The sequence below is a fragment of the Phascolarctos cinereus genome, unplaced genomic scaffold (assembly GCF_003287225.1).
Source record: "Phascolarctos cinereus isolate Bilbo 61053 unplaced genomic scaffold, phaCin_HiC Scaffold_4;HRSCAF=312, whole genome shotgun sequence".
Lineage (NCBI taxonomy): Eukaryota > Metazoa > Chordata > Mammalia > Diprotodontia > Phascolarctidae > Phascolarctos > Phascolarctos cinereus.
In genome coordinates, this window is record NW_027555847.1 from 323,342,285 (window position 1) to 323,358,819 (window position 16,535).

Sequence of the window (16,535 nt, forward strand, 5' to 3'; positions counted from 1 at the left end):
CTGCAGTTAGGCACAAATACAGAGGAAACAGCAAGAGTAATTCAGCTCACTGTTTTGTTTTGTTTTGTTTTAAATAAGCAAATGGTTGTCTTAGTTCTTCTCCATAGGGAGAAGACAAATGAGATTAATTTGTTGTTCAGTTACATCCAACTTGTTGTGACCCCTTTTAGAATTTTCTTGGCAAAAATGCAAGAGTGGTTTGCCATTTCCTTCTCCAGTTCATTTTACAGATAAGGAACTGAGGCAAACAGAATTAAGCTTAGGGTCACAAAGCCAGTAAGTGTTGAAGGCTGGATTTGAACTCGTGAAGATGAGTTTTCCTGATTCCAAGCCCAGTGTTCTATCCATTACACCATGTAGCTCCCTAGAGAGATTAATAGCAAAAGACTATAGTTTATATACTTTGATTCTAAGTTGGATCTGTGACCTAATCCATGTGGGTACCCGCACTCCCCAAGACACCCACACAAAGATGGGGATGACAAACTTTCTACTTCTTATCCAGTGTGATTCTTGACTAAGTCCTACCACAGTTCCTCTATAGGGGTTCCTTCCAACATGTTGGGGCCTCCCATAGGATTGCAACATATATATCCCCACCTTCACCTCAGCAAACACTTATTTGGCCTCTACTAAATGCAAGACTTTGTATGAGACATTGGGAATACAAAGATAAAAGTGAAATCATTCCTGCCTTCAAGGAACTTACCTTCTAATGGATAAGATCTTCAAGGTTATTTAGTTCTGTCCTTGCCTCAGCAGGAATCTACTCTAAAAGTCCCACAAGTGATGTTTCAGCCTCCACTTGAAGACCTCTAGAGATAAAGAGCTCAATATATAATGAGACAGCCCATTCTCCATTGGGACAATCCTTTGCCAGGATCACTCTTCTGTCACCTTTGCCAAGTGCAAGAAATAAACAATCAAAAACCAGAAGAGGCAACTGAGGCCTTGAGGTCCAGTCTCAGCCTGGACATCTAGACAAACATTTGTTCTCCCTACCGTGTGTAATCAGTCACCATATCTTCTTGGGGAGGGAAGGCAATAGAAATCCCCTCACCTCCAAATTTGTTCTGTAAAATTTGGATTCAGTCAAAAAACCACACTTAAGGACTTAGAAGGCCACATGTGGCCTTAAGGCCTCAGGTTCCCCACCGCTACAGCATCCTCCTTGCCAGGATGACTCCTTAGTGCATCAGAATGTGGGCAGGATTTGTAGCTAGAGGACCTGGTTTTAAATCTTGGTTCTGCTATTTTCAATCTATGTGATCTTGGACACTCTAGGTCTTACTTTTTTTCATCTATAAAATGAAGTTACGTGGCCAATAAGGTCCCTTCCAGCTATGAATCTAAATATTTTTTACATATTAGAGAATGATAATGATGATGTGTGTATGGAGGATGATATATATATATATATATATATGTATATGTGTATATATATATATATTGATACTTCAAGGATCTATAATTTCATCATTACTTCCGTCAACACAAGACATGCCCCCTCTATAACTTGATAGACAATCTAGAAGTTACTGTAGCTAAAAATTTCCTCACTGTACAGTCAGTCTGGCCCATGAGCCTCTCTAGAAACATGTACTTCACTTCTGGTTCTCCCCAGATCTGAGAGATGAGGCTTTTTCCTTATCTGTTGGGAACCAGGCCTCTATGCCCCTACCATTGCAGGGGGCAATCTCCTCAACATTCAGCTTTGTGGTGCTCTTCCTGCCTGCACCCCCCCCCCTTTCTAGTACCCATTCACATATTGCATTCTCCATTTAGAATGTAAATTACTTGAAGGCAGAGAATTTCTTGCCTACTTGTGTTTGTATACCAGTATTTAGAACAGTGCCTATGACATAATAAGTACTTAATGACTGTGCTATTACCTATCTATCTAAAAAAAGATCTATTTATCTGTCTATCTGTCTATCTGTCCGAGTATTCTATCTCCTTCTCTATCATCTATCTATCTAACCATAGCTAGAGTAGGTCTTAGAGAAGAGGCATATACTCAGTCCACACTAGGCTCGTAATTAGAGTCTTGCCAACATTTTCAGCTTGGTACAACCTGCCCAAGCTTGAATTCTGCTGCCATAGCCTTTGGGTATAATATAGTGAAGTATTTACATAGAATCCCCTACACCCATTTGTATCTTATGGAACTAAACTCAACTAAAATCAAATCCAGTTCAAGTCAAACCGACAGATTTCTTGCCCTTGACCAGGAAAGAAGGAAATCTATTCATCTTTCAGCAGACATTAATAGGCAAGATCATATAATGAAAAATGTATTTGGCTTAGATTCAGAAGACCTCTGAGTCCTAGCTTCGTAATTCATTAGCTAGCCTCCATTTCCTCGTTTGCAAAATGAAGGCTAACAATCAGGGCAGTGCTGGCAAATTTTTAATAACCCCATCTCAAAAAAACAAAAGGTACCCACGATACATTTTTAAATTTAATCTAATTTTCTCCATAATTTTCTTAAGTCTAGAAACAATCAACAAAACAATTCAAATCTTGATTTGTAGCATTTGCCAATTTCTGAGGAGTAAACGTTCACAGTGAAAATTTAACAATTGACTCTTGTGAACTGATTCAAGCTGGCTCCAGCACACCCTGCTAATAATAATATTGGTACAACTTACCCAATAGGCTTGTTGTAAGGATCAAACGATACAGTGGTTGTCAAAGTACTTCACCAATAAACAATAAACAATAACATCATAAGCTGTTAATAATACATGTTGAGATGTGAATGGAGAATTGCTATTCGTGGCAAAAATAAAATAAAATAAAAATTAGTGGAAGAGCTAGTCTTCAAAAGAGCCTTTTCCTAGTTTACTTTAAAAGGAATCCAAAAGGTTCTTCTTATATTGTGGTTTAGGTGCCATGACTTTGCTCCTTGCTCCAGGTTGGTACCCTCTTCCAATAACCCAAACCATTACACATTTATTGAAAAATTTAAAGGGCAAACCCTACTTTGTTTTTTGGGTTTTTTTTTAGCTCTTTGAAAAAAACCCCCAACTTTTTTTCATTTTTGTTACAATTCCATCTTCCCCTCTTCCCCCAATTCTCCCTTGTAACAAAGAAACAGTAAAACAAAAGCAAACCAACGTATTTGCCATGTGGTCTTCTGCATCTGTACTGGGGGGAGAAAGATATGCTTCGTCATCAGTTCTCTGGAGTTAAGATTGATGATTGCAATGATCTGGTTTCTGATATCTTAGAGTGGTATTTTCTTTTGCCATTCTTATGATTGTCTATGTTTGCATCTTGCTTTTCTCACTTCACTTTGCATTAATGCACATGTTTTCACATTTCTCTGAATTCTTCATATTTGTCCTTTGTAATGGCATGATAATATTGTGCCATGCATATATCATAGTTTCTTGAATCATTCTGCTGTCAATGGGTATCCACTTTATTTTCAGGTTCTTGATACCACAAAAGCACTATTATAAAAATTATGAAATGTGCATGTCCAATGTAAGGTTTCTTTTTGTCATTGTACTCTTTACAGCGTATGTTAAGTATCAGGATTTTGGGGTCAAATGATATGAAGAGTTTGATGACTTTTCTCACATAATTCCAAACTGTTATCTAGAATGATTAAACCAACTGATGGCTCCACCAGTATGTATTAATGTGCTAGTTTTCCCACACCCCTTCAACACTATTAATGTTGATTAAAAAAACATTCATCACTTTGAAGGGTTTGAGGTCAAACCTCAGAGTTTTTTTTTTTTATTTTCATTTGCCGTGGATTTTAGGAAATAACTTCAGAGACTGGAGAGATGGTCACTATTTTCTGATCTCCCTTAATTCTAGTGCCTTCCCTTTATTGATTATTTCTAACCTATCCTTTATGTACAGTGTTTGTACACAGTTGTTTAAAATTCATTAGACTGTGAGCCCCTTGACAACCAGGTGGCCTTTCTTTTTATTCCCAGGAACTTAGCACAGTGCCTGGCACATAGTAGGTACTTAGTAATTGTTTATAGACTGACAGAAATGTTCCTTGAACACAACACTCTAGCTCTTTTCTCTCTGAAGAACTTTGGAACTAATTGTGAGACATGGGAGACACTGGCATAGGATCACCTGGCATGGTGTGTCTGCATCAAAGAACATGTTATACTCCATAAGTAAAATAGAATTGTGGTGGCTCAAAAGAAATGTGAGATGTGCAAATTTAGAGAGATCTCCACTCCAATGTTCATATGGACTATTTGTGCCCGACCTGTGATAGAGACTTCTGAGTTCAATTTGTTCTGATTAGTCACAGTTGGACACATTGTACCTTGAACCCAACATAGTGATGTCATTTTGGGCCTCTTTGAGAATGAAGGATAGCAACTATGTCAACGACCACACTAGCTCTTTTCACTGTCTATCTACGATACCTGGAATGCCTTGCCCTTCCTATTATCTCCTCCTCATAGCTTCTTGGGCTTCCTTCAAGACTCAGCTCCAGTCTCACCTTCTGCAGAAAGCCTTTCCTGGTACTATATTTCTTCCCTCTTCCTCCTTGATCCTCCAATATTTAAAGAGGGCACCAAGGGAATTTACCTTATCATTTCCCACCTGGCTAATTTCTTGGATTTTATGATCTCCAGAAACTCATCATTTTGCAAGATGAGTTCAACTTAATAACTCAAACCTCCTTGAATCATCTTCCACTGCAGCAGCAGTACCTTATCACACCCTTGTGTTAAGTATCCCCTCCCCATTTTCAGTGTCTTCCCCCATTAGATTGTGAGCTCCTTCTGAGGGCAGGAATTGTCTTATGCCTCTCTTTGTATCCCCAGTGCTTAGCATGGTTCCTAGCGCATAGGAGGCACTTAAATGTTTATTGACTGACATTCTCCCCCCCTGATTTTCCAGGATAGATATGATTGGGCTCAAGAGCAGCTTTTCGGAACTCACAATTGGTATTTTAGGCTGTTTGGCCCTAGCACAATTTCAATACTTTCAGCAAACTTTGACAAAGATGACTGCTATCTCAGGGTGGTTGGCATACTTTGGGTAGTTGCTAATGATTGCCATGGAAATGGCCTCAGAAGAAGTACGTAAAGTTGGGAAAGGACTTAGGGGTAGGGTGGAGAAAGCCTTCTAAGAAGGCTTCTTGCAGAAGTTACAAAGGAAATGATGTATTTGAAAGAAAATGATTGAACAAACATGTAAACAGAGTTGAAACATGCTACACTTAGTACGAACATTCTACTTAGGAAATGATACTCCTCAAATAGGATCCAATCTCACACAGGGGCTAGGTCCATCACTTAGCCTTACTTCAAAAGGCAAAAATTCATATGGCAATGGCACTCCAAATTGTAAAGTGCGTCAGAACGGCCATGTAAGGCACTAGCTAATAAAGAGGCCTCTCAGAATAACGTTACTCTTCTTATTAGAGATGTAGAAAGGTCTTCTTTTGGTATGGCTGTTGACCACTTGCATTTTTCTTCTGTTAATTATTCATATCTTTTGGCCATTTATCTATTAGGGAAATGACTGAAAAACTCATTGCAATGCAGCTTGAGGAATAGATGGGGAGACTGATTACCTACACAGCAGTTACTGGGTCTAGCTTTGTCCAGTTTAGCACATAGCTGGTTTTTAATTTAAGTTCCACCTTCTTTTCATTTCTGATCCAACAAGATCTCTCTCTTTTAGCCTTTTGTCCTGGGGAAAATATGCATTTCTGACAGACAGCAGGTATAATGTGCTCTAGCTCTGAAGGTCTGGGAGAAATAATAATGATAATAGTAATAACTAGCATTTATATAGCACTTTAAGGTTTTCAAAGGGTTTTTTGAAGTAGTGAGATGGCACAGTGGATAGAGACACTGGGAGAAATTCTGGTAATATAAAAACCAAAAGATATAAATAATTTAATAAAAGTAACAAAAAATAATGAGGCCAGTGTTACTGGGCCACAGAGTATACAGAGGGGAGTAAGTAAAAATAATAATAGCTAACATTTATATAATGTTTACTATGTGTCAGGCACTGTGCTAAGCACTTTAAAATCATTATTTCATCTGATCTTTACAGCAACCCTGGGAGGAAATGCTATTATTATCTCCATTTTACAGATAAGGAAACTGAGATAAACAAAGGTTAAGTGACTTGCCCAGGATCACACAGCAGGTAACTGTCTAAGACCAAATTTGAACTCAGTTCTTCCTAACTCCAGGCCTGCCACTGCACCACCTAACTGAGCCTAAGGTATAAGAAAACTGGAAAGGTGATAGGGGGCTAGGTTATTAAGGATTTTATAAGCCAAATAGAGGCCTTCATATTTGATCCTGGAAGTAATAGAGAGCCACTGGAGTTTATAGAGTAGGGGATGACGTGCTTAGACTTTCATTTTAGGAGGATCACCCTGATGGCTGAGTGGAGGACAGATAGTAGTGGGGAATAACTTGAGGCAGGGAGACCATTCAGAATTCTATTGCAATAATAGAGACATGGCATGATGAGGTCCCACACTAGGGTGACAGTGTCAGAAGATATAAAGAGGTTTGTACCAGACATGTGACAAAGGTAGAATTGACAAAATTTGGCCACAAATTAGATATGGGGGGAGGGGTGAGAGTGAGGAGTGAGGGATAATAATATAATAATATAATAATACCTAGTTCATGAGCCTGGGTAACTAGGAGGATGGTGGTGACCTCAACAGTAATAAGAAAATTAAAAAGGAGAAGAGGAGATTATGAAAGGAAAGACATGTTGAATTTAAGATATTTACAGAACATCCAGTTCTACATGTCCAATAGGCTTTTGGCAATGCAAGGCTGGAAGGTCAGGAGAAAAATTAGGTTGGGAAAGCTAGATCTGAGAATCATTTGCATAGAAGTGATAATTGAATCCATGAGAACTGATAAGATCATCAAGTCAAATGTTATAGAGGAGAAAGAGAAGAGGGCCAGCAGAGAGCCCTGAGGGACACTCACAATTACAGTTCTGACCTAGATGAACATCCAGTAAAGAAGACTCAGAAGGAGGGGTCAGATAGGTAAGAAGAGAAACAGGAAAGTCCTCTGGCATAGAAACCTAGAGACAAGATAATATCAAGGACAAAAGGTCAATTAATGTCAAGGGCTTCAGAGAGGTCAAGAAGGATAGAGACAGAGAAAAAGCCACTAGAGTTGGCCACACTGCATGATCATTGGTAACATTGGAGAAAATGGTTTCAGTTGAATGATGAGGTTGGAAGCCAGACTGCAGAGTTAAGGAGAACAGGAAATAAGAACACTGATTACAAGGTGACCAAGGAGGTTAGCCATGAGAGAGATAATGTAAGGTGATAATTAATTGAAATAGAAGGATCAGATGAGGGCTTTTTAAGAATGTCAGAAATATGGTCCTATTTGCAGACAGTAGGGAAGCAGCCAGTAGACAAGGAAACGTTGAAGAATAGTGAGAGAGTAGAGATGTTAGAGCTGTAAACTGCTGGAGAAGACAAAATGGAGTGGGATCAGCTGTGCATGGACAGGGATTTTCCTGGCAAGGAGAAGAGAGGTGGGAAAGAGAAGATAATCCCCACCAACTTTTAAAAACACCACCACCACAAAAAACAAAGAGTAATTAGGTACCAAAGGTAGAGCAACTATAGGTGAATTCATAGGAAAAGAAATGAGAAATACAAGAAGACAGAAAGGAATGGAATATTTCAAAAGGAGCTCAAGATGCCACCCAACACACTTAGAAGTTGACAGTAAGAACTTTTTACCAGCTTTCACAATCTGACAAACCCTGTTGTAACAAGCATTAGATTCTGCCTAGTCAAATGGAGGAATTAGAGGGGTGACCCATAGGTTAAAGAACTCCCAAATTCCAGAGACTCTGTTTAAAACACCTATCTTCATATAAACAAGGAAGTAACTACAGAGGCCATTTAACCCAACTCCTTCATTTTCCAGATGAGGCCCAAGGAAGCTAAGTGATTTGCCCAGGGTCACACGGTTAGTGGATATTAGAGGTGAGATTTGAACCCAGATCTCATTACTCCAAATCCAGCGTTCTTTCTTATCCTCTTAGAAACTAGAGCAGGACCAACGCTGGTTAAAAGTAAATTCTTCAATGTGGGAGGAGGCTGAAGAAGGTCTGTAGTTCTGCCCCAGTAACATTTGTGAGTGGTAGGAGAACATAAGGAATAAAAAAGAAATGACACCACTAAAGATTTCGAGAGGAAGAAAATTCAATTAAAAGCCTAGAGCACAAGGAGATAAATCAACATTGAGGATACTAAAATTAGAAAGAAAAATGAGTATAAAAACCTCAAAAAGAATATAAAATTCTCTCAATAAATATTACAGACAAAGGAAATTGAACCAACGCCTGATGATTTACTGAGCCCTGTGGAATCCCAATGGAGCGCTCAATAGTAACAAAATGTTGCAGAATGGTTCCTGAGAAATGAAAATAAAAGAACAAAATTAGGAGCCTGAGCAGCAGAAATAATGAACAGACTAGAAAAACTTGAATTTTTAGTGACAAATCTCTCCAAAGAAGCTAAATTGAGAACAAATTTGCAATGCAAATATGTATTGAGGTGAAGAACATTATGGAAGGAGAGAAGAAAAGGAAATGCCACTAAAAATATACATAATCTCCATTCTAGCAAAAGCCATTAATTTCAAAAACAGGATGTGCAAAGAAAACCTAAAGATGATTGGTTTCCCAAAGAACATGACAATTTAAAAAGCCTAAACACCATAATGCAGGAAACAACACAAATGCCCAGAACTTCAGAATACAGAAAACATACAACTGAAAAAAAAAAATCTAAAATTTGTCTCCAGAAAAGCAGTAATAACAAATCTATTCTTCAAGCTCTAAGACACATAGTGGTTAAATTGAACAATTCCGATGATAAGTAATGAATTCTGCAAGTGCCCAAGAGAAGAAATTTCACATGAGAAAGTAAGGAAATTTGAATAACCACAAGAATATTCCATATCCACTAGAAAGCACCGAAGATAATTGAATGATATATTTCAAAAAGAGTTTAAGATACAACCAAAAATGTTATACCTGGCAAATCTAATTTAATAATCAACAAAAAAATAAAAGAGAGCCACTTGAGATACTCCTACAAAACAAATACTCCTTCTCCCCTAGCAAACTGGCTGCCTATTAATTATGGAATGACCTAGTAAATTGTGGTAAATGAATATGGTGGAATATCATTGCCCCATAATAAATAACAAATGTGATGAAGTTGGAGAAATGTTGGAAGATTTGCATGAATAGATGCAAAGGTAAGGCTAAGCAAGCAGAACCAAGAGAACAACATAAACAATAATTGCAATAAAGTGACTGAAAATAACATTAAAAGACAGTTGATCTCAGATTAAATACAATGACTAACCTATGCCCTGGAGTACTGAAACAAAGCACATCTTTATTTTCAGTGGGGGGTATAGGTATAGAATATTGTCTATGCTGCCAAATGAAGTTGCCAACCTAGTTGGTTTTGTTGTGGTTTGGGGTGCTGGGAACCCCAAAATGTAAGGGTACAGGGTGAGTCTGCCTGGAAAGTATGCAGGCACTCAAGCCTTCTTCCAGTCAAAGTAGGGAGGGTCTATTGTAAGGCCAATAGAGCTGAATAGATTCTGAGTAAATCTGCCACTTAATGGGGGTGAGGCTGATACTTACATACAAAAAAGGACTGTGAAAAGATCTGGATGGGATTAAGTAGTAGTAAGTAGCCTGGGGTGGTCCAGGTGCAACAGTGAAAAGACTATTAAGTGGACTAATTAGGTGATCTAAATGGGATTAAGGAGTGGTCTGGCATATGCAAGTAGTCTAGGGTGGGCCAAGAGGACAGTGAAAGGACTGTCAAGTCAGCTCATTAAATGATCTAGGTGGACTGGGGAGGGCCACTTGCTTGGGCAGAGGCGCCAGTGTTCTAGGCTGCTAAAATGTATGGGAAAATTCAGGGACTGGGTTGCTTTCAAAGACATGATCTTTTCCTTTTAGTGATTCGGGTCCCATCACCCCATCATTTTCACTTATTTTCTGTTATTAGAAGAGCTAGTTCTCTAGGAAGGAAGGGTATATTAGGAAATGACAATGATATAATAAAAAAATCAGTATGATGTAGTGAATAGAGAGCTTGCCTTGGAGTCAGGAAAACCTGAGTCCAGATCCTAACTCTGACTCATACAGGCTATGTGAAGCTGAGCAAGTGTCTTACCCTCTCGATGCCTCCAAATAGCTCTCTAAGACTGTCACTTGTGAAGCAGTTTTCTATCTACATTGGTAGAGGGAGTTTCTTCTCCACAAATTCCCTACATCAATGGAATCGTAGGTCAGGTCCAAAAATAATCTTTTAAAAGGCACTAACAAAACTTCAAAACAAAAATGCAACCAGACAGGCAAACAAAAATTCAGATGTAAGCCTATTTCCAATGATTGGTAATCAAACTTAACTAAGAATCTGATACAAATTCGAAGATGAATTCAAAACTTTAAGGGGTGCAAGAAAAATGCCTTTCTAGGACGATGTTTCTGAAAGCAAATCATAGCTCTCAGCCATGTACTCATTCTGCACCTCTTAGTACATCTCCAAGAATTCCCAAGAATCCAAAGTTCATTTAATTGAAAGTCTTTAGAATTGACACCGGTTGTGGGGTGTGAAGTGAGAAAGAACTAGAAAAATTAAAAACTAATAATTGATGGTGGTGGAGAAGGGGTTGTCTGTGGGCCAGATATCACCACTCTCCCCACACCCAAGTCATTGTGGAATGAATTTGGGAACCACTGATCTAAACTTTCATATTAGGGTCCTGTGTATGAAGAAAGATCTATATACTTAAATGTTTCTCCCTGTGGATAACAATTGAGAGTGGATTTATTTAATCTAAATACTGTAGAAAGGGAAAATTTTAGAAGAGGAACATAAACCAATTTTCTTGGTCTATTGCTAGATGTAAGCATTAGGAGCCCATTATATATCATCCTATTTGTTTTATTTTTCTTCTTCTTGGCTGCCACATGGAAATGTGGGGAATTATGGGGCAGAAGGAGAGGGTGGAGAGAAGCAACCCTCCCATGGAGGATACGGTCAATGCAAAAACCTGGCCTGTGGCTAAAAAAGAGCCTTTCACGTTAGCAATTCATTAACCTTTGACAAGCATGAAAGTTAGAAGTGCTGGTGATGTGTGAAACCAAATTATTGCTGCTTGAATTTCCTCACCCAGGGAGCCAGGAGAAGGGGGAAAATATATCAGGGTATGTTTAAAAACTGGTCCAAACTGGTTCGTTGATTTAGACACCTTTGAAAATGGGGTCCTTGCTGTCAGAGAAGCCAAGTAAGTTGAGTGAGGAGCTTTGGATGGCTCTTAGAGAACCCAGAGCTTGGCTTCAGAGACAAATCTTAAGACTAGGCAAACTCACAGGGTCTGAAGTTTTATTGGGAGCCAGGGACTTACCAGGGTTCAAAAGAGCTTTTGAGAAGGTTTGAGAACTATTCATGCCAGGACCTCTTTTTGAAAGCCACCTGTGTTTGGATTTGACTGAGTGTTTAGACTGGCCCAGGGTTTCTCTTCCGGAATTGCTTGCTCCTTCACTTTGAGTTGTTAATTGGATGGGGATCCCAGTGACACCCTCCATTCCTCAACCCTCCCATCCCCTAGACGTCTGGGACAATCCATTGATCCTCTTACTTTCCACTCCTTTCAGGACCTCTCCCATTTATGGGTCAGGGCTAATTTTTTGGACCTAATGACCAACACCTGCCTAGAAGACACTGGTATATTAATGGCCTTCTATACACAAGATGATAAACTACTAGAAGGTTCTAATGTATAGATTCTTAATTTGGGGTCTGTAAACTTCTAACTATATTTCAACATATTTGGTTTCCTTATTTTATGCATTTAAAATGCTATCTTGAGAAGTGGTCTTTAGGTTTTAGCAAATTGCTAAAGGGGCTCGCACATTCCACAAAAAAGGCGAAGAGTCCCTGCTCTAAGGGTCACTCTGCCTAATTCACTGGCCATCAACCTAATTATGATATATTATCCTCTGATTCCAGCTACCATTCTTCCTTAACAGACTAGGATGGCTGTTGGGAACGTGGCAGGAGGTAGATGAGCTAGGTACATGAGGGTTAGTTAACCTATAATCCAGGGTTAGGTGGAAAGAGAAAATGTTAGTAGTTATAGCCAGACGCTTAAGTATGCTGACTCCCATGACACTCACCCGTCTGCTGCTGCTTAGGCTCTCTGACCTTCTCCTGTTCTAGCCTCAACTGTGCTACTTACTCCCTGTCCTGATTCTGACCTTGGCTTTAGCAACGTAACTCAGGCCTTCTGTGTTTCTGCTCTTTCTTCCTATTGGATGGGTCTTTCTGCTCTAAATCCTGATCTCTGTGTTCTCGGTTCCACCCTGATGATCTGACCCTGATACTTCATTGTTCCCACTGCTTAATAATTTTGTTCTGTTGTCTTTGACCCAGGACCATACCCCAACTCTGATGAACCCAAATATAGCAACTTGGTAGGAGGCTATCCTTAATACCAGCAAATCTGAGTGGGGAGACAACAAGCCCTGTGCTGGAGACACAACTGACTGGTGAGACCAACCACTGAAGAAATTTTTTCTACAGCATTTTGAACTTAAGAAGGAAACATGGCATCTACCCTAGAGACAGAAATGGAATCAAAGTGGTCTTTTCAGAAATTTGTCATCTCTTTACCTCCTGCACTATTTAAAAGCCAATTCCCCAAAGTTTGCCCCAAGACTCTAAGAATTTTTATTAACTGGAGGCTTATGGTTCCATGGGAGTTCATAGATGGCCTCAATCTTTAGATAGAATCACCTTGCAAATCATTCTATACCTGACTCTGGGGGTTGTAGAACAATGTGAGGGATTTGAAAGAAATCTGGAGAGCAGGCTGCAATAATTATTAGAGAGCAATTTATACAGTAACAATATTTGAAAGAAAAAACAACTTTGAAATACTTGAGAACTTTGGTCAATGCAATTCAACTATGGTTCCAGTGTACTAAAGATGGAGCCTGCTATCCACGTCTTAATAAAGAAGTGATGAGTCAAGATACAGAATAAAAAATACATTTTCAGTCATGGCTAATATGGGAATTTGTTTGCATGTTTTTCACAAGGACATTGATCTTCTTTTTCCAGTGGCGGTAGGGAGTGATGGAATGGCAAAGGAGTAGGTAGGGGGAAAAAAAAGGTCATTGAGGTATCTCTTTTAAAAAATGCAAGAAGAGTACAGAAGGAAGGCCAAAAATAAGCACAGATGAGCAGGACAGCATTGAAAAGTACTGGTTGAATTTATTACATATTTAAAAAGAAAAACAAGCTAAATAAATCTGCAGTTTCATGTACAATCCTCTTTTTCTGTTCTATAACATGTACAGAAATACCTATTTTTATTTGGTATTTAGCACATGCTAAATAAAACTAAATAAAAGTTTTAAAATAATGTGATCATCTCACCCTCTTGATTTTCTTTTAGATCAGCTTTCAAGGAACTCTGTGTTTGGCAGAAATTTTTGTTCCTTTAGTTTTATGGTGCTAGGAATTGATGATGAGCAAGGGATTGGTTAGGAGGAAAGATACTATCATTGGTAAAGATGAGTGGAGTGAAAGAGAAAGGAAACAATCCACCTACTTATAAGTCTGTTTTCTGGACAATCCTTTTTGGCATTTTACTTCATCTTATCTCGGGTCCCATCCCAGTGATGCTACCACAAAGCAATAAAGAAGGCTAGAGAGAGATTGAAGGCTGTGACAGCAGAGGGAGCACTGTGGGGGGGATATGGGCCACAGGCTTCTTAGAAAGTAAGGAAAGCCTTCTAGAAAGTGGTCTGGGGTTCATTTGGGAGAGCTATTTCTTTTCCTGCCTGAGGTGATTTTTTTTTCTACAGCTGGTTAAGAGTTAGTTATTCTCATATGTTTGGATCTAGCTCCTGAGGTCAGAACAGTCGCACACCTGAAGCTGAGCGTTAGGCTTCTGACCTCATGGTACCTCTTTTACCAGCTGGCCCATGGGAGTCTTCAAAATAAATTCAATGAGATGTAGGTTATTGTTCTGAATCAGCTTGATGAGAGAAGCTTCCAGAAAATTCAACTTATCGGCGCACTTTTCAAGATTTAACTAGGCAGGGACAACGAAGAACTTTTCTATACATCTGAGGAGAAAGGTTGGACAGTGATAGATTTTTTTTCAGCCAAAAACAAGGTTTATTAAAGTGCGCCATATTGGCCAGACTCTTAAGGAATCTGAGCACCTGTGAGCTATTGGCTAGATTGTAAAAATCTGAACACTGGCTAGATTATAAGAATCTGAGCCTACAGTGATAGATGTTGAGAAAGACAGATAGGTCAACTCTTTTATATCATTCAAGTTGATGCACCTAGATAGCACAGTGGATAGATTGCTGGGCCTCTCAAATTAGTTCAAATTTGGTCTCAGCAATTTACTAGCTATGCGGCCCTAGGCAAATCATTTAACCTTTGTCTGCTTCATTTTCCTCAACTATAAAATGGGCACACCAATAACACTCATCCACTAGAGTTGTTGTGAGGTTCAAGTGAGATAAGATTTTCAAAGCATTCAGAATAGTGCCTAACACATCATATGTGTTTAAGAAATGCTTATTTCCTTCCTGGGTGCTTAATAAATGCTTCTTTCTTTTTTTTTCCCTTTCTTCCTTTTTTCCTTCCTTACTTCTCATTCAGACCCTTCAGACCGAAAGAAACCTCAGAGGTCATCTGGTCCAATCTTCTCATCTTACAGATGAGGAAATGTAAGCTGAGAGAGATTAAGCAAGTTGTCCAACATCCAGCAACTACTTAGTGGTAGAAAAAGGATTCTTACCCAGATTTCCAGACTGTAATTCAGAGTCCTTCCCACTAGGTCATATAGCTGTGATAGGGGGAAAAGATTGGTTAGAAACTATGTATTTCCTGAAGTCCTCATCTTGTATGACTTCAGCCCTTCGACCTCACTGGCCCTAAGTTTTTCCATCTGTAAAATGAGAAGATTGGATCAGATGACTTCTGAAGTCAGCATTTTGAGGTGCTGGTGTGACATGATCCAAAGTTCTTGATGGAAATGTTACCATTCCTCATGGCCCTGATTGTTAAATCTATAAATGCTAAATGTTCAGCTCAGGTGGAACAGCTGAATGTTTGCATTCATGCTCAACAAATGTAAAAAGCTAAAACTCTCATTGGGTATGATGGTGCATATATGTGATATCAACTCCTAGGGAGGCTAAAGCTGGAGGATCTCTTGGGCTACCTAAGAAGAGGTGAATGGGCCCAAGGTTTTAATCAGGGTAGCCTGCATTTTCAAGCCTGGGCGAGGTTAGGAGACCCCGTCTTAAACAACAAAAAAACCCCCAAACCCAAAACAATGGCAACTAAAAAAGCCCCAACCTCTGAGATACACAATTAGATAAAAGTTTTGGCCACCGTAATCTCTGGGTGGTATTCACACACTTGGAGTAGCCTAAGTTCATGCCAAGTAAATATGTCTTTGGCTGGGGCAAATTTTACTGGGGCTATTGATAGGGATAGGACAACAAAATCTTGACTGTGTAATTGCTAGGAGTCCCAGAGCTCCTTGTATGTGTGTTAAAGTCCCAAATGGATGGCAGCCAGGTAGCAGAGAAACCCAAGTGATTCGTTTGTTCTTAAAAATGTTTCCTAACTTTTTGATAAAGATCCCTGTAAGGTTACTCTCCCCTCTGCATGGAGGAAGAGGAAGGACTGAGCATAGTGGATTTATACAGTGTTGATCTGGCTTGGACCTCTACCTCCCTACCTCATATATATGCTAGCTCTGTGGCTCAGTTTCCTCATCTATAATCTATAATAATGGCACTTGACAGTGTTGCTGTGAAGATCAAGTGAGATGATATAAAGCGCTTTACAAACCTTAAAGCACGAAATAAACATTTGCTGCAATCTTTTTGTTGTGACAGTAACCTTGTGCCTAGTTTTCTCTCAGCCTTCTACCTTGTCAGTCATATGCCTTCTTATTTACGTTGATGTGAATAAGGGTGTCACAGGAGACAGAAGAACATTTAGTTCACACATAGTGGTTTGCCTGTCTGCCCCATTAGACTGTGAGCTCCTTAAGGGCAGAGGCTATTTTTGCTTCTTTGCATCCCTAGTGCTTAGCATAGTGGCTGGCACATAGTGGGTTCTTAATAAATGCTAATTGACTGACTGTGGCATCCCCTCAACTCCCTAAGGGTAGGCAGGAAGAGAAAATTTAAAAAATATATGTCAAGTCAGATGCCCATACTACCCGTGTCCACCATCTGCCTCACCCGAGCAGTAATTGAGCAACAGAGAGGATCTAGCTGCAGAACTGAGACGGTGGTTGGCAGAGGGTGGTGGGTGGAGGAGGGGATGGGGCAGACTTGTTTCTGTTCCAGGGAATGTATTACCTAGGAATTGCTGATGGTTGCTTCCAATCTCATCTTTTGCTATTGCTCTTCACATATTTAATACTCCAGCCAAGTTGGACGGT